At 42.3% G+C, this 24,308-nt stretch overlaps 2 protein-coding genes across 2 annotated transcripts in view; one reads left to right on the top strand and one right to left on the bottom strand.

The window, feature by feature from the left end:
* Nucleotides 1-24,308, bottom strand: part of LOC124785202 (organic cation transporter protein-like) — a 332,709-nt gene that overhangs the window by 114,619 nt on the left and 193,782 nt on the right. The gene's annotated exons all lie outside the window — the stretch shown is intronic.
* LOC124785264 (beta-1,4-galactosyltransferase 7-like) overlaps nucleotides 1,287-24,308 on the top strand; it is a 40,254-nt gene continuing 17,232 nt past the window's right edge. Inside the window, exon 1 of the mRNA XM_047254166.1 lies at nucleotides 1,287-1,314. The gene's annotated coding sequence lies outside the window, so the exon portion shown is untranslated. The remainder of the gene's footprint in view (nucleotides 1,315-24,308) is intronic.

The raw sequence follows: 24,308 nt of genomic DNA, 5'->3' as shown, positions 1-24,308 counted from the left end.
GAAGAGTCTTTCGTACCGCTAGCCCAGTCCTCTAAATGGAAAAATAAGCCTCGCGTCCGTATATTCCTGGAGGGGTTGTGACAAAAGTTTATTGGAACCTGTAACTTCTCGTTTCATCACGCAAAGCAGGACTTCCAACAGTTTAATCGTCTTTCGATTTGCAATAAAACAGTGAAATAACAGTCGCATCAGGTACATCTTCTGGAACCTGTATAGTAGTGGTTTTACTCATCTATGGATTACATTTTCAAGAACATTAGACATATCATGGTATTACAGTTTGAGACTGAAAAAAAGATCATAATTCACATTTACAGGCAATGGAATAATTTAGGGACACCACGGAAAATCTAAATCAGGGTCAGTCTGTTTAAAATGCGCGGCCTCATTACCACTAACATTTTGCAAAGAAGTTAGTTAATAATATAAATAGTTCCGTTATATTGCTGATTCATTTCTCACTACCGGTCACCGCACACATTATATACACTATACACACATTACTTCATAATGTAATACTACGCAACACTATCTGCTGACATCAGCACCATTGGAAGATGTTTGATTTTCGTTTTGCGTAATTTCAATTTGTTTATCTGAAAAATTGAGTCAGCGACCCTCCATAAAGAGTGAAATGTTGAGGTCAGTACGATTATCCACTGCAGAGGCTTCGGAGTAAGGTTTTCCAGAAAAGAGAAAAATCATTTGAATGAAACGTGTTGTGTGAAATGACAGGTCTTATTATTTTTGTTATTATTATTTACTATTATAACTTTTTAGCCAAATCCCTTCACTTTGTCATCTAAGTAATTCCTCAGTATATAGAATGTATTGCTTAGCAAGGTTTTTTCTCGTTGTAGTAATCTCTGTCATCTCCTTCGTTATGTTATTGTATTATCTTATTCCTTACTGAAAAATATTGTTTTGAGTTTCATGTTCCTACTTCTTTGATAAATGTAAGTTCAGTCAATATTTTGTTCCATGGTTATGGACAGAGCTGTGCAGTAATAACCAAGATTATTTTTGAGACGTATATCTGGTCAGGAAACCAGAAATTTTGTATTCTTTTTAGGAAAGAGAGAGTACGATACCTTATGGATGTCAGTAAACTCGCAAGGCAGAGAAGGTAGGGACTTCAAAAAGAGATGTTCAAAAATCATATCCAAGTCAATTAATTCGTGCGGAACGGTTTTACTACACTCACCTAGATGACGCGCATTGCAGAAAAAATTGCCAACTGATCACAGCTGGAAGATATTGTACTTCAACATTTTGGAGATTTTGGATGCCTACAAAACTTCCATATCAGCAAAGGTACGTACCTATTGCTGCGTGCAGATTTAATGAATGTTTTGTCACCAGCCAAGGTTGTGTACGAGAGTTTTTGCCTCTTTTAGAGTAAGTGGGTATAGTAGACTACAAATTGGCCAACTATTCAAGATAGAGTGTACATGCTTAGATTTTCCATCTACTACGAAATAGACAAAGATTCGCGTTTTTCTCTGTGCATTCTGTAGTCTTCTTCTTTTCGAAGGCGGAGATAATACCAGAGAAGTTGGATCTAGGTCACCATGAAAGCAATACGACACTTGTTGTTAGCTGATCCGCAATTTTCAAATATTCGCAGTTACAACAATGGATACGAACGCTTGGGCGTACTTAACGTTATTGTAAGAGAAGAAATGTATTTAAAGGCAAGAATACACTCGTAATACTGTTATGAACCAAGAAAAATAAAAATATTAAGGTAATTGGAAACGTTATTCTGTGTCTTCTGTATTTTAATAGCACAAAAGAATCTTCGGTTCCTAGAACCATATTCACAGAGAACCATCAAAGTCTTATTATCATGCCATTCCAAGTCGTAAGTCAGAGAGACCATTGTACATAAAAATATAATATGTATGAGACAAATAAAAAAAATACTACGAGCGTTCAAACATATGATAGCAAAAAAAAGGGAGAAAGGATGGTACACCATGCGAGTTTTTACCAAGCGTTTCCATTTTCCTGATTCAGCAAATATGTCAGGATGTGTGTATCCATAATATCCAATAAAAATAGCATACGCTTCTCTTCAGTTAAATAAAGCAAATTAATGAGTTACTGGTCAATACATAACTTATCTGCCTTCACACGAGATCACTACGTTCACATTACCCAACATTTTAGAAAGCAAGCAGGAATATGAAAATCCAAGCACGACTCAAATGCAGTAGGCTACAGCGTTTATATGGAGCGAATATCGATTGTGGAAACTAAAATCACGTTAACATGACCAAACGGAACCGGTACTGGGAAATCGATTAACGGAAACCCAGATTTGTAAACATATGAACGCAGAGAGCTAAACGTACCATAAGGGAATAAACTTACGTTAGTCGCCATTTTTGTGCGCTGGAGAAGTTAGCGGCAGACGCCTGGGGCGATTCCAGTCTAGGAGCAGCCTATAAAAAGCGGTCACTATTTCAGGGCGGCGTGTCTCATATAGACGGAACACTGGCAGAAATACCGACCTCGCGACATTAGCGCAAAAGTAACTCGCTGTATGCTGTACAACTTTTTGAAGATGAAAGTATAAGAGTGTTAGATGATTTATCTTCGGTTATTCAGCCATTTATGGAAAGTTATCTGGCATAACGAAATAAAAGTGAATAATATTCTGTAAAAAGTCCCACAATTATGTTAAGCTGACATGTGGAAGAAAAATCTTGCATAATACTTTTGATTCCCCCTAGCCCCCCCCCCTATCCCCCCCCCCCCTCCGCTGTTTTTCTGCTTACTTCCGTCTGTCCACTCACTTATCAGTAACTTCTCGAGGGCGCTTTCTCGGAAAATTGTGTGATCGTTAATGACAGTCGGAAGTTGTATTCTGTCTTGAAAGATATATTCATGTATGCCACTGCCAATTTATTTTACCTCTTCGTGAATTTCTGTTAGCCATTATTTCGGCTGTTCATGGATAAAGCAAAATTCAGAATTTTCTTTCTGAGATTGTCGCTGTACCTCCTGCGTAAATTAACATAAAATTGCACTCGCCCTTTCCTAATTGCATCTGTAATTACCTAATACTATTTCTGTAAAATGAACTTGACAGATCTACTTTGATTTTCCTGAAATTAATATTAGGTGAAATACACCATATTTGGATGGTTTGGAAACACAGAACTCGGTTATGGATGAGTTTTCTTCTTTCAGTTGTACCTTCATGTACCGCTAGACTGGCGACAATGACATTTAATGTGAACTGCATCATCAGATGAACTTTGAAATACTGTAGATGATCTTTCTATTACGTTTCAGTCGTGTTCACCGTAGCATTTTATTCAGTTCTCGGGTAGCTCTCTTTCCATGTCAACTGCTCCCATATTTCTCCTTTTGCATCATTTACCAGCCCCAGTATAGTATAATTGTGTTTAGAAATATAATAATCGCGGTTGGGGCATACATATGTTTTTAATTTAATCCTAAATTACTAAACTCTCGTAACTTTACGATTGCAGTTCGTACCAGTTCACGGTTCCCGCCAATCTGGTATTGTCGGTATAAGGTGTAAAACAGGGCATTTAGTACTTAGTTGTGTGTGATATACCATTCGAAACCTTATAACTGTAATTAACTAGTGCATAAACTGTAAATTATGATTTCCTTTGAATAAAATATGGAGTAGTAAAATGTAAGATTGTTTAGTAACGTACAACACCTTCCCCCTTTAACGTTCTGGGGTTAATAACCATTTGAACATGTATGCATATAAACATACAGTGTGATACCGTGTCGCTTTTACAAACTTTCCCGATGATGGTAAGAGTAAATGTATCAGTTTGAGGTCAGGGATCGTGGTCTGGAAACGTATGTTGTAACCGAAAGTCGTTCTGGTACCTCTGATATGGACTTCTTCTAGTGTAAGTTCTTTACTTTCCATATTTTGAGAGTGGTAACATTGACCAAAACTAGAAAAAAAAGCTGTCCAGTAAACATGAACGTAAAGTGCATACCTTAAGGGAACCGCACAAGTACTCATAGCCCTTAAGGTACGAACTTTAAGTTCATGTCTACTGGACAGCTTTTATTGTTTTGGTTCGCACTACCTTCCAGCCTTGTTCTCACTCACGTCTCAATACGAGCTTGATATCGTGGTGGGAGACACAAAACATAGATCCACATTTAAAATCTCGCTCTGCAGAAAATTTAAGTCATCAATTGTTCGCAAAAAAAGTGTAGCATCGAAGGATGGGTGTGTAGAGAGGGACTAATAATTAGAAACTTTCACGGACGCAGCTCGATTTCTTTCGAAGTGAAAATTGAACTTTCTGGCTAGGCCTCGTATTTGATAACATTGGAATCGATATCTTAGCTCTTAAAATGCAACTATTCAGTTTCTCATGCAGTACACTCACATGGTTCGACAGCTATCTGAGAAACGACTATAAGCGAGTCGTCTGTGGAACAAAGAAGTAATGGGGGCATGTGGTGCGAGGAATCTGTAACACCGAAAATGCGGATAAAATATCTTCTGCACAATCCAAAATTCTTCGTCGTCCGCGCAGCAACAACATCGCATGACCGTTAAAAGACAGAGTACAACTAATATTGTACAGGCATTATCCAGTGGCATTTATTCCACAAACTTGACTTACTTCCTTGAACAAATAAACTGCAATAGTTAAAACTTGTAGGGCACCTGTGTTACCATTGCCCTCATACATTATTACCAAGCAGAGTCCCTGTCCTTTCTATGCAATCACCAACTGTCGTAAAAATATGGACATTGATTAACTATTTACTGCCAGTTTTGTTTGTTTGCTAATGACCAGCTTCAATCTAAATTTTGCTTCCTCAGTAACTTCGTTCTTGTGTTGCGTAACAGAGGCTTAACAGATTTGCAAAAAGTAACGTAATATTTCCCTGGCAAAACGAATAACTAAAGATACATCACAAATTAAGAATGCGCAATTTCATTTGTTCTGTATTTAGCTTTGGAAGTGACTTCTCCTGGGTTGGTATGTATTTTATTGTTGTTATTTTAAAAGTAAAATCAGTTGCTCATTTGCTTAAGGTCTTTCAATAATGAAAAGTAAATTTCTTGCCTTTTTATAAATTTTGCACTACGTTACATTGAGGTTCCTTAAAGTTATTTTTTTATGTAACTAAGTTTAAATGAAGCCAGAATTTATTTAACCAGTAATTCCTGGTAACTTTACTTTCAAAATTTAGTATTTCAGATTAAGTTAATGCAATAGTATTTCAGATTAAGTAACTGCAAATTCAGTGCTTTCTAATTCATTTATTTTCCCGCGAACTGTTGTGTTGTAGAAAAGCCTAACAACCTTCTGTTGCCAAGCTAGTGATTATTTGCTTAATTTTCTTTACCATTAAGTTTCTTAGGATTTTGGATATTCATTGCGCTAGTGGGCTGGCGACCGTTTAACTTTTTTGCTAATTAGCATTTTTTGTATTAAATATTACGTTGTACCCTTTTCCCCCCCTGTGTGTTTCGTAAGCGATTGCACTACATTCCACTATTGCAAAATTATCGGTATTTAGATTAGATTTAGAATAGCTTCTTCCTTCACAACGGTCTACTGCACATTTTCCTCCTACTAACTGGGTAAACTCATCTTAATCAAAAAGCCTCAGTTAAAATGAGAGGAAAAAGTACAAACTGGAGCGGACTAGGAAAAGGAGTAAGACAAGGATTGTGTCTATCACCTACCATTTTCAACCTCTACTTGGAAACTGCTCATTAGGTGGCAAAGGAGTAGATATTGGAGGAAGAAGCGTAGGATGTTTGAGTTTGCTGATGACATGGTCCTCCTAGCCACAGAGGAGAATAAATAACAGGATTTGGTGGACACAATTACCGCTAACGGAAAAAATTATGGAATGAAAATTAACACAAAGAAAACAAAAGTATTCGCACTAGGAGTAAATAAAGAAATAAAAATTATACTGAATGGAGAAATATTAGAACAGGTTCAAAATTTTAAGTATCTTGGAAGCAGGATAGACACCGACTGGAAGCGCACTACAGAAATTTAAACAAGCCGGCCGCTGTGACCGAGCGGTTCTAGGCGCTTCAGTCTGGAACCGCGCTGCTGCTACTGTCGCAGGTTCGAATCCTGCGTCGGGCATGGATGTGTGTGATGTCCTTAGGTTAGTTAGGTTTAGGTAGCTCTAAGTCTATGGGACTGATGACCTCAGATGTTAAGTCCCATAGTGTTTAGAGCCATTTGAACCATTTTGAAATTAAAACAAGGATAGCAATGGCAAAACAGGCATTTTATAAGGAAAGGAGTTTTTTCTGCGGCGGTCTGGACAGAGAACTCAGGAAGAGACTCATAAAATGCCTTGTATGGGGTGTTCATTTGTGTGGCGCTGAAACATAGAGTTTGAAGAAGAAAGACAGAGAAAGGCTGGAGGATTTTGAGATGTGGACATGTTGGATGATGGAATGAATACGTTGGATGGACAGAATAAAAAAATGAAGTACTGAGAAGAGTGGGAGAGAGAAGACAGTTATTAGATGTAATAAAAAAAAAGAAAAAGAAATTGGATTGGGCATATATTAAGAAAGAATGACGGACTGATAAAAACAGTCTTAGAAGGTTATGTAGAAGGGAAAAGGAAGCGAGGAGGGAAGAGATTTCAGAATCTGGATGACATGATGGACGGTACAACATACAGCAGCCTTAAGAAGACAGCAATGGCTCGCAGAAAATGGAGAGGCAAAGGACCCGCTAATATAGCAGAAAACTAATGATGATGAACCAGTATTATATTCCTTCGACAACGATAGCCTTACTCACTAAAATTTCACTAGGCATATGCGATTCCGGTTAATTATACAACAACCCAGAAGACCGATTTGGAAGGGGAAGGTTACAAGTCCTCTTTGACTCTGTCCTTGGTCTGCTGCTTTTTTCGCAATATATCAGTGCTCGTTCAGCTGAGTTACATTCTTGTAAATATCGCAAACCAATGATATCCAGCTGTTTTTATATGTCAGCCATCTTAGGCATCTTCGTTCGGTATCTCGATGTGCGAATCGTGGATCTCAAACAGAACAGTGAGAAATCACAGGTGATCCTTGTATCAAAGTGAAAGCTTATCAGTGAACATTTCCTCGAAAGAGATCCTCACAGTTCTTGATAACAGTCCGTTATCCCCAAAAAATAAATAACCGCACCATAAATTGCAGTAAGTATCTAAATTGGAAGACCAGGTGTCGCAGCATTCAGGGAACCTTTTTCTTTCCTACAGGCTGCTACTTTACTGTCACAAATCGCTATGCGCTGTTAATTCATTTTACGCCTTTACTTCGTGGTTGTTTTAGTGAGAGTATTGGAGCTGTGTGCTTGCAGAGGCAGCCTTGCGTCCCCCGTGCTGCGGCGCTGGAAATGAGACTTTACAGCGGTCGGCACACGTTCCCTGCTGTCGAACGACAACGTTGAGCGTGCCAAGTTCGTTCAGCATGCTGCTGAACGCTCAGAAATGACTCGACTTGAGCACATGGTAGGTGTTCTCAACGTGGTATAGGCGATCGCAGCGGGCTCCACCGGCGTTATGGCTGTTCAATGATCATACTTTGCATCTTACTGTCTAAAAAAAGCTTTAATTGTAGATATCTCATTAACACAGATTTAATGGTAACAAACTGTATCAGGAACATTGCATTTTTATGGGTCCTCATTGTGCCTTTGCCTTGAAACAGCATTCTTCTATAACACACAAGTTTCAATAATTCTTTAACCACCAATATGACGGTTTTCGTCATTTCATTACAACAAATCATACAGTTAACGAAGAGTTTTCGAGAGGCCTTCAATTTTCTGACGCTTAGAAACGGCATCCATACACCTGGGCTTCAACTGGAAGGCAATCTGACGGCTTTCGAATCTGTGCTGAAAAGAGACGGCGTGCATGTGACGTAGGTGGTGTTCTTCCATCTCATTGTTCAATGTTAAAACGCACGCTCAGAATATCTGCAATGTTAAGATATTGCTTTGCACGTTCACAAAGACTCCTCAACGTACTTTTTCCACGCTGTGAGATGGCCGGAGTGGTCGAGCGGTTCTAGGCGCTACAGTCTGGAACCGTGCGACCGCTACGGTCGCAGGTTCGAATCCTGCCTCGGGCATGGATGTGTGCAATGTCCTTAGGTTTAAGTAGTTCTAAGTTCTAGGGGACTGATGACCGTAGCAGTTAAGTCCCATGGTGCTCAGAGCCATTTGAACCACGCTGTGACTTCAGAAACGCGGCGCGCTCAACGTTCGAATGCACGATCGTTGTGCCGACGGTTTAATATGGCCCGTTTTGTTCGCAGAACGCAGTCTGTGAATCGCGTTAGGTAAAGAGTGGCTCCTTTGGGGACAGGGGCAGTTTTCGCAGAAGTCGGGTAGCGACCTGCTCTGTGGATTTTGAAAGCCGGGCTGTTTCCTGCACTCTCTACAGTTTTTGAATGCTGCAGCTGCCCTACATTACCAGAGAATAATTGAGTGCATTTTCGCCCTTCTGTGCGGAAATCAAAGAGCTAGACACCACGGCATCATATGGCCAGCGTGGGAGAGTCTTATGCATTCGCTCTAAAAATTTGGTTCAGCCAGTGTCTTTCTAGACAGTGCTCTTAGCGCATAAGGCTGACCAATCGGGAAGACCACTGCTTCAGCATAGTACCAGCTTCGTGTTTAAAAATGTGCGCCTCACATGCAAAATGACAGAAGTTACATGTGCTTTCCTCTGCTTTTTCATGAATTTAGCAACAATTCTCGACCGTCACATTGGCAACAGCATAGAGTCATTCTGGACAATCTGAGTGAATGATTTGGCCACCAGATGGGCCAACATGAATCCCATCGAACATTCATGGGACACAATGCACATGCAAAATGAGGGAAGTTACATGTGCTTTCCTCTGCTTTTTCATGAATTTAGCAACAATTCTCGACCGTCACATTGGCAACAGCATAGAGTCATTCTGGACAATCTGAGTGAATGATTTGGCCACCAGATGGCCCAACATGAATCCCATCGAACATTCATGGGACACAATTGAGAGGTAGTTTGTGCACAACGTCCTGCACAGGCAACACTTTCGCAATTATGGACGGTTATAGAAACAGCATGTCTTTGTTTCTGCAGTGGATTTACAAGGACTTGTTGGGTCAATGACACACCAAGTTGTGGCACTGCATCATGCAAAAGCAGGTCCAACACAGTATTAGCAGGTATCCCATGACTTTTGTCATCTCAGTGTAAGGGGAAGAATGAGCCCTTTGTCCCAGAACCCATCCTGCACTACTACTGAAGGACAATATGTGGTCTTCTGTTATCTTGTTAAAAGATAACTTCATGGAGACCTTGAGCACAGTGCAAAGCCACCGGTCGAAAATGTAATGTCTGCTGTCAAAATTAGTGGCTATTTGAACCAGAGGTGACTATTGTGTACACAGTGGCACCTAGTATCATCACATTATGAGCTAGACCCCTGTGACTTTGACAAATTCTATCACTCGTTATCCTCAGGATTTCCTCACATGGACACGTCCGTCATGATGCTGTGTGCAGAACTGTAGCTCTGAAAAGATAATGTGATGCCACTGCTGTGTACAGTGCTGTAGATAGGCACACCACTGTCAGCACACTTGCCACTGCTGCCGCATCAACGGAAAGTGCTGCTCCAGACATCATACTATTAATGTGAATGCTAGTCTTGCTACAAAAAAAAAATCATTTCCCTGACTCTAGGTTTGCGACATGGTTGTACGATGCTGCAGTTCCGAACAAACGGTATCTGCTCTCTCAGACGCTAGTCTTTCGGCCCGTGTAAGGTTGAGTATGACCGTCCTGAGCTCATCGATTCCATATTCACATGGCAGTAGCGAGATCCAGACCATCGCAAGCAGGAATATTAGGGATAGATAAACTGGAGTCTCGATAAGCAATGTTGCTGACCAATCACACCCTAGATACGTTAATTGCCGATGTGTCACATGAATAAACAGGGCTGTAAATTAAGGGTATACGTCACTCTTACAAGAGCTTGTACAGTTCTCCCCACTTCATATGGGACATTGTCTTCCTAAAATATGATATGTGACATCCTTGAAGGAGAGGCATTGACTCGTTATCTGCAAACTTTCTAATGTAGTAATTCCCGTTCAGATTGTCCTCAATACGTAGAGATATGTTGAGATCATATGTCGCGTCTATTGACGCCTCAATCAAAACTTGCATAGTATAAAATATAGTAGCTGCAATCCTGTACCCCACAAGGGTTGACCGCAGCATTAGAAATAGCGCAAGATGGTAAATCTGCGAATAAAAGGCAACATTCTAAATGTACACTCCTGGAAATAGAAAAAAGAACACATTGACACCGGTGTGTCAGACCCACCATACTTGCTCCGGACACTGCGAGAGGGCTGTACAAGCAATGATCACAAGCACGGCACAGCGGACACACCAGGAACCGCGGTGTTGGCCGTCGAATGGCGCTAGCTGCGCAGCATTTGTGCACCGCCGCCGTCAGTGTCAGCCAGTTTGCCGTGGCATACGGAGCTCCATCGCAGTCTTTAACACTGGTAGCATGCCGCGACAGCGTGGACGTGAACCGTATGTGCAGTTGACGGACTTTGAGCGAGGGCGTATAGTGGGCATGCGGGAGGCCGGGTGGACGTACCGCCGAAATGCTCAACACGTGGGGCGTGAGGTCTCCACAGTACATCGATGTTGTCGCCAGTGGTCGGCGGAAGGTGCACGTGCCCGTTGACCTGGGACCGGACCGCAGCGACGCACGGATGCACGCCAAGACCGTAGGATCCTACGCAGTGCCGTAGGGGACCGCACCGCCACTTCCCAGCAAATTAGGGACACTGTTGCTCCTGGGGTATCGGCGAGGACCATTCGCAACCGTCTCCATGAAGCTGGGCTACGGTCCCGCACACCGTTAAGCCGTCTTCCGCTCACGCCCCAACATCGTGCAGCCCGCCTCCAGTGGTGTCGCGACAGGCGTGAATGGAGGGACGAATGGAGACGTGTCGTCTTCAGCGATGAGAGTCGCTTCTGCCTTGGTGCCAATGATGGTCGTATGCGTGTTTGGCGCCGTGCAGGTGAGCGCCACAATCAGGACTGCATACGACCGAAGCACACAGGGCCAACACCCGGCATCATGGTGTGGGGAGCGATCTCCTACACTGGCCGTACACCACTGGTGATCGTCGAGGGGACACTGAATAGTGCACGGTACATCCAAACCGTCATCGAACCCATCGTTCTACCATTCCTAGACCGGCAAGGGAACTTGCTGTTCCAACAGGACAATGCACGTCCGCATGTATCCCGTGCCACCCAACGTGCTCTAGAAGGTGTAAGTCAACTACCCTGGCCAGCAAGATCTCCGGATCTGTCCCCCATTGAGCATGTTTGGGACTGGATGAAGCGTCGTCTCACGCGGTCTGCACGTCCAGCACGAACGCTGGTCCAACTGAGGCGCCAGGTGGAAATGGCATGGCAAGCCGTTCCACAGGACTACATCCAGCATCTCTACGATCGTCTCCATGGGAGAATAGCAGCCTGCATTGCTGCGAAAGGTGGATATACACTGTACTAGTGCCGACATTGTGCATGCTCTGTTGCCTGTGTCTATGTGCCTGTGGTTCTGTCAGTGTGATCATGTGATGTATCTGACCCCAGGAATGTGTCAATAAAGTTTCCCCTTCCTGGGACATTGAATTCACGGTGTTCTTATTTCAATTGCCAGGAGTGTATAAATGTTTATATTAGTAAGAACCTGAAATAGGGGTCACATGTTACAACTCTTCTTAAACGTTCAAGTTCTGCAATTTTTCGCATGTGTTATAGATGATATCCGATTTTCGAGCAAAAAATGTCGGAAAGTTGGCTTCTTATTTTCATTCACCACTGTCGTATGGCAGCCGACCGCAGTGGCCGAGCGGTTCTAGGCGCTTCAGTCTGGAACCGCGCGACCGCTACCGTCGCAGGTTCGAATCCTGCCTTGGGCATGGATGTGTGTGATGTCCTTAGGTTAGTTAGATTTAAGTAGTTCTAAGTTCTATGGGACTGATGACCTCAGATGTCCCATAGTGCTCAGAGCCATTTTTGTCGTATGGCATCATATTATGGGACATCTCTTCATCGACAAAGTAAGTGTTTGATGCACATAAGCATGTAACAATGATAATATGCGGGTCCAATTTAGGAAATCAGATATTTTAATATTTATTTCCTTATGAATTTGTTCTGTCGCAGATCACAGACAACAAGAACATTCATAAATATAATATCAGAAGAAATGGAAATGGCTTTCAGTGTCCCCACTCGATCTTAGTGTGGCGCAGTGAGGAGTGAGATGTTGGGTTATAAAAGTATTTAATAGCTACCCCATGTCACCAAGAATTTAATCAATAATACAGGGTGAGTTAAAAAGTTCTTTACAACTTCGGAATGACACAAAAATTGATTGAGATAACTTACAGATCGGTAGATGTGTCATTTTGTAGCAAACAACCGGAAGTTTGATTCACGTAATGCATCAGTATCCCATTCTGCCATCAGGAGCGCCAGCATAGGGCACAGTTCAAAAATGGCTCTGAGCACCATGGGACTTAACATCTATGGTCATCAGTCCCCTAGAACTACTTAAACCTAACTAACCTAAGGACATCACACACATTCATGCCCGAGGCAGGATTCGAACCTGCGACTGTAGCAGTCGCGCGGCTCCGGACTGAGCTCCTAGAACCGCTAGACCACCGCGGCCGGCTAGAGCACAGTTAAAATGACTACTGTGACATGATAAACCACCAGGTGCCCGGATGTTGTTGATGATGTCGAACAGGTTAAGGAGAGCTTTGCCCGCACTGCACAAAAGTCAACGTGACGTCCGTCTCGCGAGACTGGCATTTCATAAGACTGTTTGGCGAATACTGCATAGACGTCTATGCGTGAAACCATGCAGATTCACAATGGCACAGCACATTGATGATGCAGATAAGATTTCTCGTGGAGAATTATGTGCGGAAATGTTGCATCGGATTGAGGACGACGAGACATTCCTGAACACAATAATCTTCAGCGATAAGTCAATATTTCATATCAGTGTCATGGTGAACACACACAACTGCTGAATACCCGGCAGCTAAAATACACATTCAGCCCTGGAACACGTTCGTGCAGCCTCAAACTTATTGTATTTTGTGCCCTTAGCAAACTGAAAATCTACGACCCGTTCTTCAGGGAGAAAACTGTCACTGGTATTGTGCGTCTGGATATGCTTGAAAACTTTTTAGATCCACAGCTCGATGAAGATGACCGAGACGGGATGGTTTACTACCAGTAAGACTGCACCACCTCATTTACTCACGGAAGTTCGAAGTTTCCTCGATAATCGCTTCCCAGGTGATGGATTGTCCGTGGAGGGCCAATCCCATAACCACCTCGCACCCCAGACTTGACACCATTGGATTTCTTTCTCTGGGTTATCATTAAAGACCGTGTGTATGTTCTCCCCTACCAAACAATTTAGTCGACCTGAAAAATCGAATATAGGCAACGAGTGTGGAAAGAAACTGATTATCGGTGAAATGTTTGCCGCATCACAGATGGTAGCCATATTGAACCAAAATGACACTTCACGCTTTTATGTAGAACATGAGGTTTTTTTTCTACAAAATTAAACATCTACCGATTCTATAAGTTATCTCAATACATTTCTATATCATTCCACATTTGTGAAGTCCTTTTTGACGCACCCTGCACAATTACCTTCAAACGTAAACGGAGGTCATACCTATTTGAGATTCCCTCTACTGCATGCAAGGATTTTTTACTGTGTTGCCAGTGTTATGTGTGTGTGTACGTGTGTAACAGTGTGTAAATGAACGCAGTTGAAATTAGTGCACACTGAGAAAAATGTAATAGACAGTCATGTAAAGGTCATATTTCAGTATTTTTTCACGGAGAGGGTGTGTTATAACAGGGAACTGTTCGAGTGCTTAAGTATAAAATACAAATAGTTCTAGGCGGTTCTAGGCCCTACAGTCTGGAACCGCGCGACTGCCACGGTCTCAGGTTCTAGGGGCTGATGACCTCAGAAGTTAAGTCCCATTTGAACCATTTGAACAAATTGTTCAAATGGCTCTAAGCACTATGGGACTTAACATCTGAGGTCATCATTCCTCTAGACTTAGAACTACTTAAACCTAACTAACCTAAGGACATCACACACATCCATGCCCGAGGCAAGATTCGAACCTGCGACCGCAGCAGCAGCGCCGTTCCGGACTGAAGCGCCTAGAACAGCTCGGTCACAGCGGCCGGCTATAAAATACAAGTCAGTATGATAGTTACTGCGTACAATAGGAGAGTAGCTAGTAATTTGTGCCCACATGGGCATGAAAGAGTGACATTTGCTGAAGAGTAAGCCACAAATCAGGGGCGAAATGCGGGGCTGGACAAATATATAGAAACACCAAAAACACAGCTCATTACCACGCCGAATACAATGTGAGAAGCCCGTTGACACTCAAAACATCTTCCAGTCGTCTCGGAAAGGATAAGTGCAGGTTCTGTACGGTTTTTAAGGGAATCTTATATCATTACCCTACAAAATAATGGCAAGGTCAGGTAACACACACACCTCTCCAAAGTAAACCACAAAGACACAATAAATTTGAGATCTGGTGCCTGTGGTGACGAGCGAAGAAGCGACAGTTAATCCTCGTGTTCACAGAACCAATTCCGGGCCACGTGACATTTGAACAAGTGTCTGTCCTCCTGGAACACTGTATCACTATTGGGGAACAAACACTGTACCTTGGGATAGAAATGATCAGCCAAACTGGTCGCATAATCCTTCGTAGTAATGCAGCCTTGAAGAGCAATCATGGAACCCATGGAATACCAGACCATGGCTGCCCAAACATCACCGAACCCCCCGCCATGTTTCACTCTTGGGACGTAAAATCGGCCACATGTTGGGAACAGTGTGGAATAAGACTCATCTGACCAAATGACTTTCTTCCATTGCTATATATTTCAGGGTTGATGGCTTCAGCACCACGTTTTCTTGTTACGGGTACTTGCATCACTGATGAGGAGTTGGAATTCCCACTTGCCACGCTATTCCCCGCTTGTGGAGCTCCATCCGTGTCGTTTTGATGCCGACAGTATTCGTGAGTGTGACATTCAGTTCTGAAGTGACATTTGGAGCTGTCGCCCTCTTGTTTTTCCTTACAATCCTTTTCAATGACCCGTCTGTCACGACCACATATCACACACTTTCGCCTGCTTTGTGACTTAGTGGATGATATGTTTCTGCTTTCCCTCTATGCGGTATAAATCTTCGATACGGTGCCTCTTGAAACACCAATCACTTTGGATATCCTGGTTACGTAGGCACCCAACATACGACCACTAACAATTTGCCCACGTTCGAATATCATAGCTCCGACATGTGCACCCCCGGTAGCTGAGTGGGCCGGCACGGTAGCTCAGCGTGTTCGGTCAGAGGGTTAGCTGCCTCTGTAATAAAAAACTGAGTCAACGGCTCAACACTGAACTTGAACGGGTGTCATGGGACTTCCGCACCTGACAAATGCAACGAACAAGATCGAACAAAATGAGAACAATTTAAAAAAAAAATGTGGTCAGCGCGACAGAATGTCAATCCTAAGGGCTCGGGTTCGTTTCCCGGCTGGATCGGAGATTTTCTCCGCTCAGAGACTGGGTGTTGTGTTGTCCTAATCATTATCATTTCATCTCCATCAACGCGCAAGTCGCCGAAGTGGCGTCAAATTGAAAGACTTGCACCCGGCGAAAGGTCTACCCGACGGGAGGCCCTAGTCACACGACATTTTTATTTTAGCTCCGATATAAAGCACTCACAACTACACAAAACTCTGTTTTGATCACTATTGGCACTTGCAACGTATTGAGGGCATTGCACAGATGCTGTTGGTGGTCATATACAACAGCGCAGTCTACAGGCTGGGTAACATCTGCACTTGTGTTCTAACGCACATTTATCACGGTGTTTCCTTATCTTTGTCCAGTCCCTGCACATCCACACCACGCCGGTGTTTCGTTAGCGACGCGACTGCAAAACCCGATCATATTCCTGACAGATCAAATTGTGTGAAGTTACGTAAAGTAATGGCAGCGCCTAAGTTTTTCTGATTCTGTGAATGTGGCACATTGTGGTCAGTACTTCATGGCATATGGCGTTCACGGTGGATAATGTCTTGAGTAGACCATCAGCTGACTTGTAGGTTGTTAGCAAACATAAGCGATCGTAATACACAGTGCTGTTTTTCTGGGGGAACGCTGGGGGATGTGTACACCTAAACTTTATCGTCGACAAAGTAATTTTCTTACGATGTTGAGGACTTGGAAGAGTGCCAAAGATTTATTTCACGGACATAAATTTTTTATTTCATTTTTTCGTGTTGGTAATAGCAATACGAACGATACCAGTGCAGTTTTTGGTGGGAAAAGCTATGTCATTGACTGTTTCAAGCATTTCGAAGCTGCGGCAACCGTTCTCGACAACTGAATCGCTGGCAGCCAGTTCGACAAGCATGTAGTGCCCTCGCCCGCTAATAGTGAGCGATGGTAGTGCTAAACGGATATGCGTACGCTAAACGCCGAGCTACCGATAGATGTCTCTACGGTCCCGCTACCATGATTCTTTGCGACTCATATACGATACCATTTTCTTTTATTGTTCAGAGGTTGATGGGAATCGCATGCTTCATTTGAGGTGATGTAAACTGAAGTATTCAATATCACATTCTCTTGTATGTTTGGCTGTTTCTCGGTATCGCCTGCTTCATTGTTTTGAGCTAAGTCAACTGAAGAGTCCGATACTATTTTTTGTTCGACATCTTGATGACGTCGTGGCTAAAAGCAGACCGGTGGTATTCCATGCTTCTGTTATAAGTAATTTCCGCTGCATTATATCCAATGTTGGAGTACCCTCAAACTTTTTTTTAGAAAAAAAAGCACTGGTAATACATACACTGCTCCTGGTACAAAAGAAATAAATTATATGAAATTATGTGCTGTATGTCATTGAGAATTACACAAATAATAGCGTACCAACAAGTGCAAGAGTTTTCTGCCAGAGCGGGAACGTGTTGGACTGCGCGGTCAACGTCACGCCTACGCAAGCAGTGACGTAGTACTTGACCCGACAGGCTCAAGGCTCAGCTCGGCTACGGCTGACTTCGCAGCTAAAAGTAGTGACAGCGCAGTTAACAGGTAAACAGACGTGGCACAGGATTTAGAACAGCCGGAAGCGAAACGGTCAATGCACTTACGAGATTTCGCAGAAAATAACAGTAGATATAAAAAAAAAAAGTGCAAAGGATGGCACTTCTCGAACAGCTGAATCATAAATATGATTGTATGGAGTAACTGATTTGGAAAAGCTGAGAAGCATAACTAGACGCGGAGAAATTGTCACCACAAAGCAGTAGGTGACAAAAGCTGCGAAAGAGGATCACAGGTTTACAGGAATATCAAACAGAAATTCAAAGAAGTACTGAAGACAGGAAGGAAGAAATATGGGAGTGCTTTGCGAGAGAACAACGTTTCCTGAGTGACATTTAAGCATTGACGGGAAAGGTATTGTTTTCACTAGTGTTGGCCGCCACGGGAAGAGGAGATGGTACGAGATTCATCAGTCAAGTTTTTATTTGTTTCATTCAGGATCAGTTCGAGAACATTTTTCCATAGACTTTGCACAAGCATTTTTTAATATTCCCCACAGTTTCTTTCTCTACAGTGAGAAATTCAATAACGGCACGTTGCTTGTAACGTGCATCACCGACAGACGCCATTTGGAAACTGTCCTTCAGCTACGCTATGTGTCAGAAGTGACAGAAACTTGGCGCGCTCACTCACGAGACTTCAAATAATACATAGGTACGTAACGTTTCGCATTCGTAGCAATGTTTACGGCTGAGAAAAAAAAATGCGGTGCAGTACTTTCCGAGCAACCCTCGTAGTTTTAAAAATATATTAGAATGTTACTTTCCATAAAATTTTGTAATTGTGAATTTACAGAACTTCCAAACAGCTTTAATATATTGTACAACACTTAAACGTGTAGAGCTCAAAATACTAAACACAACCTCATGTCTCACAATAACAAAAACAGTAGATAATCCGAAAAACTGCAAACGGCGATGTCTAGTGCGTAATCCTTCATATGAATTAAAATCGATCAACACTCTCCATTGCAAAGAGTGGGGTGGAGCTGGGAGGTGAAAAGAACATAGGTAGACCCTAATACTGATGAAGATAGTTCCACCATAAAAATTCTGCACCAAAATGTTCAGTATGTGTCAAATAAATTAGATGAAATAGAAATTTAATTGGATGAACACAACATTTTTTTTTAATCAAAGCATGGTCTGTGAGAGAATGAAATAATTGTTTCCAGTCTAAAGAACTGTAACAGATGAAACATTTCTGTGGTTAAGTGTACATAGCCCAACAAGATGTTGTCAGACCTCTCAATCATTGATAGATCATGTAATTACTAACATCCCTTAGAGTACGCCAACAGTACAATTAATAAATATTGCACTCACAGATCATTATATAAAAGTCGGTTAAATATGAGGAAACAATGTTTGCTGTGAAAAAATAGCACTTATCATTTGGCGCCAACCTCCCCCCTCTTACCTCTAACACTTTCACCTGTGTCAGTTTTTGCTACTAATTGTGATATGCTTTGTGTACAAATATTACACTTATGCGCCCCTGGCAGGCATATCAGCTGGGCGCCCCCAGCGGCAGCTCAACACCCCGAGCGGTGGCTTGTATCGCTTGGGCCTTGAACTGCCCCTGTGTATCATTCAGCTATGTTCCAATTAAGTTTTTCTGCAGCAGTTAGGAAGCAAATGTTTCTTTTCTGCCTGAAATGTACGAAAGGTGTTCAGTATGCAATACAACACATTCTTTTCTCGGCCATTTCTTGATAAAATATGGAATTTATTGTGGGACATCAGCCCCTACAGTCCATCCCCCCCCCCCCCCCAAATTCTATAAGTCCCTCCAGATCATCGAGCGCCCTCGCCTTCTGTATATGCCTCCTGTCCCCCACGCAGATCCTCTACAACCCGATTCCTTTCCCCCATCTGCTCCTATTCCTCGAACATAGCCGCATCCTCTACACCTCCCGCCGCCTTGATCTCCCTCATCCTCTGGTTGCTCCTCTCCTCTCCAACCCCCACCCTCTGCCATGTCTTCACTGTTGTGTTCCCCCTACCCTCCATGTCTACACCCTTCATCTCCTTTCCCAAGATGGCTTCCGTCAACTCCCCCTCCCGGATGATGCCCTCTCTCCCTCCATTTATCCCTCCTATCAACTCTGATCCTCATCTACACCTCCTTTCCTCTGTCCTTTCCCCGGGCTCCCTCTTCCCCCCTTCCATCCTGATTTTTCCCCCCTTACCTCTCTCTGCCTCTCTTCCCCCCCCCCCTCCCCGCAACTCCTTTTGCATTCCCCTCTTCTGCCTTTCCCCACTCCCTCTAACATCTCCCAACCCCCCCTCCCTCTTATGAGTCCTCGTCCTCTGTCGGCTCCTTCCCCCGTCCCCCCCCCACTTCGTTTTTCCTTTCCTCCCCCCTTTTCTTTCCCATCATCTGTCCAGGTTCCCCCTGTCTGCCATTGGCTGTGGTATGTCATATTTGTGCCAACTTTTTAGTGCTGTGTTCAAGTGAGCGTTCAGTGTTGTGCGTCTTTCCAAAGTGTTGCGAACAGAAATCATACTGTCACTGGATGTGATTTTTATATCTCTTGCATACAGAAACCAGACTGTCGCTGTGTTTTTTAATTGTCTGTCTATTATTTTACCTGTCTACTTCCTGTGTATTTTATTAGCATCATCAACCCTTTGTTTTATGTTTTAAGTTCCACAATTTTCCGCCATTTTACCGTTTAAGTCACCGATCTTATTGCCTGCTTTTATTATTTATTATCTTCATTTTTTTAACACAGATTCTGTAGGCTGAAGAGTGGCAAACTAAGCTGCTGCCAGCCCGCCCCCTTCGGGAGGATTCGAAACTCAATAAAGTACCAAAAAAAAAAATCCCCGACAGTATCATGAAGTTCCGATAGATGACAGCACTATACGTAGCTTTCAATGTGGCATCTCTAACGGAGGTGCGTTTCAAGCATATAGCTGTCATTGAGTTTCTTTTGGCGGAAAACCATAGCATTGTAGGTATTCATAGGCACTTGGAGAATTTCTACGGAGGCCCAGCAGTGAACAAAACCACGGTGAGCCGTTGGGCAAGGTGTTTGCAGTCATCACAACAAGTTAGGGCAAAACTGTCCGATCTCCCGCGTGCCGCTCGGCCGCGCACAGCTGTGATTCCTGTAATGTTAGAACGTGCGGACACTCTCATTCGAACAGATCGACGAATCACAATCAAACACCTCACTGCTCTACTGGATGTCTCTACTGGTAGTGCTGACACACTCGTCCACCAGCTGGTGTACTCAAACGTGCATGCCCTCAGGGTTCCACGCCGCCTAATGGAAGACCACAAAGAGCTGCCATCTTTTCAGCCCAATGGAGGATGCACTCCGCTGGAAGCAGTACGCGGATGATGGGGAGGCTATTGCACCAAGACATTGGTCCGACGTCTATCAATAGAGCGGTACCATGTGGGCACACATGCCCTCCCAGTAAGGTGGAGAAAGGTCGCCGCATTGAAATATGTTGCCAAAAGAGGGGTGAGTAATGTGATGTATTGTAATTCTGAATAAAACCAACTAGCTTTCAGAAAAAGGTGTGTTGCCTTACATATTCAACGTCCCTTGCACTTACTTCCCCCTTAGCTGAGTGGTCAGTGTGACAGAATTTCAATCCTAAGGGCCCGGGTTCGATTCCTGGCTGGGTCTGAGATTTTCTCCGCTCAGGGACCAGGTGTTGTGTTGTCCTAATCATCATCATTTCCCATCGACGCGCAAGTCGCCGAAGTGGCGTCAAATCGAAAGACTTGCACCCAGCAAACGTTCTACCCGACGGGAGGCCTTAGTCACACGATGATTTATGAAATGTTGCGCAAAGGGAAATTCTTTGATGAACTGATGACTTTTTAACTGCGCTCATTTAACACAATGTGCTTTTTTCACCCACAGATGTTTGTAACTACATGTATGTTATCTTATTTGCGTTCAAAAACAAGTAGTTTTCACTGAAATATTTATAAGCGTCCCTCAACTGTGCTAAGGCTCTAGATTTTAGTTCTTCTACAGACTTGTTTTTTACTGTAAGTGAAGTGTCTTCTGCAAACATTATGACGTTGTACCTACCGCTGATGTCATATCGTTTACATCAGAATGAAAAGGGACGTCCAAGAACTGATCCCTGAGGTACACCAAACTTACTGAAAATTAGAGCGTACATTTACAGCAGCGTTACTGGCTTTTATGCTTTATGTCTACACACTGCTCTGTTTTCAACAAATAATTTTATGATGCTAGCTGCCTTGCCCCTGACACGATCGTAGTTTAGATTGTGTTTTGTCACACATAAAATCGAATGCCTTTGGAAGGTCAAGAAAAACACAAACTCTCCTTTGCGCATCCAGATCACAATAGCGTCAGCTACAAAGTTAACTGTGGCTATGGTGATAGAAACAGATTTTCTAAAACAATACTGTGTCTAATGGCGTATGTTATTCATATCCATAAAATTTTATATTCTAAGTTTCCAGACAGTTTCCACAATTTTAGAGAAAATATACGATAGTAATTATCTTATAATTTGCAGGATTTTTCTTATCACCACCATTTTAACAGGCACAACTTATTCTTTTTCAGGTATTTAGAAACAGTCAGATATTTCACTAACCAATAAACACAGAGCATTACTAGAGAACTTGGTATTCCATTAATACTTTCTGTGTTTTTGGGTTTTGGAGTATGTATTAATATGATACCTCTGATTCATCTGCTGGGAGCTTAAAAATACATTCTGTACTATTGGGGATACCATTCACATTTGTTAATTTTTGAGAGATATTGGTATCTTTTATGAGTTTTTAGACTGCTAAGATACAATGTTGATTGAAAATACTGCCCACACCATTTGTACCTCTACATTCCTTCCTGTCTATCTCTAAAATAATATGACTGGTATTTTACCTATCAGAACCTTTCCAATTTCCATTTCTGTGTGATCAAACAGTCCTAGAAATGCTTTTGGAATATGAAATTTCATTTTAATAGAAATTTGGATTTTAGTAGCCTGCTGTAAGCTCTCTTCTTGTCCTTATGTCAATGCTGGCAGTATTTTTGTTTGTCATGCAATTTTCATATGCCATTTTTAGTTCATCAGTATTTACATAGTATCTAATGTTGAGCAAAACTACTCCCATCTCTGTTGTTATTTGATGACCGTATTTCCTTCCATTCCTTACTTTGGTAGTATTTGTAGTCTGCTAAAATTTGCACACTTCAGTAGTTTAAATTCTAACACTATTTTTTTTACAGCAAACATTGATTCCACATATTTAACCGACTGTTATATACTGATCTGTGGTTGCAGTATTTATTAATTGCACTGTTAGCGTACTCTGAGGGATGTTAGTAATTACATGATCTATCAATGATTATGAGGTCTGGCAACACATTGTTGGGCTATGTACACACCTAAATACAGAAATTGTTTCATCTGTTATAGTTCTTTAGACTGGAAACAATTATTTCATTCTCTCACAGACTATGCTTTGATATAAAACCCATGTGGTGTGTCCATCCAATTAAATTTCTATTTCATCTAATTTACTTGACACATACTGAACATTTCTGTGCAAAATTTTTATGGAGGAACTATCTTCATTAGTATTACCTATGTTCTTTTCGCCTCCCAGCTCCACCCCACTCTTTGTAGTGGAGAGTGTTGATCGATTTTAGAGTCATATGAGGGAGTACACACTAGACATCGCCATAAGCAGTTTCTCGGATTATGTACTGCTTTTGTTGTTGTGAGACATGAGGTTGTGTTTTGTGTAGCATTTGCAAATATCTTGAGCTCTACGCGTTTAAGTGCTGTATAATAAATTAAAGCTGTTTGGAAGGTCTGTAAATTCATCAATTACAGAATTTTATGGCAAGTAAAATTCTAATATAGTTTTAAAACTACGAGGGTTGCTCGGAAAGTAATGCACCGCATTTTTTTTCTCAGCCGAAAACAATGCTACGAATGCGAAACGTTACGTATGCGTTATTTGACGTCTCCTGAGTGAGTGCGCCAAGTTTCCGTCACTTCCGACAGATAGCGTAGCTGAAGGACAGTTTCAAAATGGCGTCTGTAGGTGATGCACGTTACAAGCAACGTGCCGTCATTGAATTTCTCACTGTAGAGAAAGAAACTGTGTGGAATATTAACAAACGCTTGTGCAAAGTCTATGGAGCATCTGCTGTCGACAGAAGTACAGTTCGTCGCTGGGCACGGAGGGTGAGGTCATCGGAAGGCGGTTCAGCGGAGGTACACGATTTGCAGCTGCCGGGGAGACCATCCATGGCTGTCTACCTGGCATGTTGCAGCGAGCTGATGTCATTCGGGAGAACAGACGCATTACGACTCGGCAGTTGGCGCTGCATGTGTCAGTCCGCAAAGGAAGTTCAGACAGTGAAGCACTGGCTCCACCACCAGGACAAGGATTGGTACCGACAGGGCATACACGCCCTTGCTTCGCGCTAGGGGAAGACTATGGAACGGGATGGAATTTACGTGGAAAAGTAAGTGTGTGGATAAAGCACCATTCTTATAGTGTGTGTAATTATCATTACGTTCAATAAAGAAATATTGAAGAAAAAATGCGGTGCATTACTTTCTGGGCACCCCTCATAGTTATATGACTTATAGACGATAAATCCAGTCTTCTTCGATGGTGAAGCATTGTGTACCTTGAAACGGAAGAAATTATTTTACCATAAAACATTTGATGTTAGCAAGTAAACCGAGTTTCTTTAATCTCTCAACAGTTTTAACTGCGTTTAAAATCAAAATCTGTATTAATATCCCATAGCTTCTATTTCAAAACGTATTTAACTTTTAACATTTTTTTAATAATATTTCTACATGACTTTGTGTCGCATACTGATTCTTGGTACGTAGTAGAGAATAACGGAACAGATAGACTATTATATAAATCATTGATAAGATTTCGGGAGAATATTCGTTTCTAGGTACTTGAAATTTAGAAAAACCTAACTTTCCCGGAGTAATCTCCGTAAGTGCAGGAAAAGACTGCAGCACGCA

This window comes from Schistocerca piceifrons, chromosome 1 (genome assembly GCF_021461385.2).
Source record: "Schistocerca piceifrons isolate TAMUIC-IGC-003096 chromosome 1, iqSchPice1.1, whole genome shotgun sequence".
NCBI classification, from domain to species: Eukaryota; Metazoa; Arthropoda; class Insecta; order Orthoptera; family Acrididae; genus Schistocerca; species Schistocerca piceifrons.
This window is presented reverse-complemented; position numbering and strand designations above follow the sequence as displayed.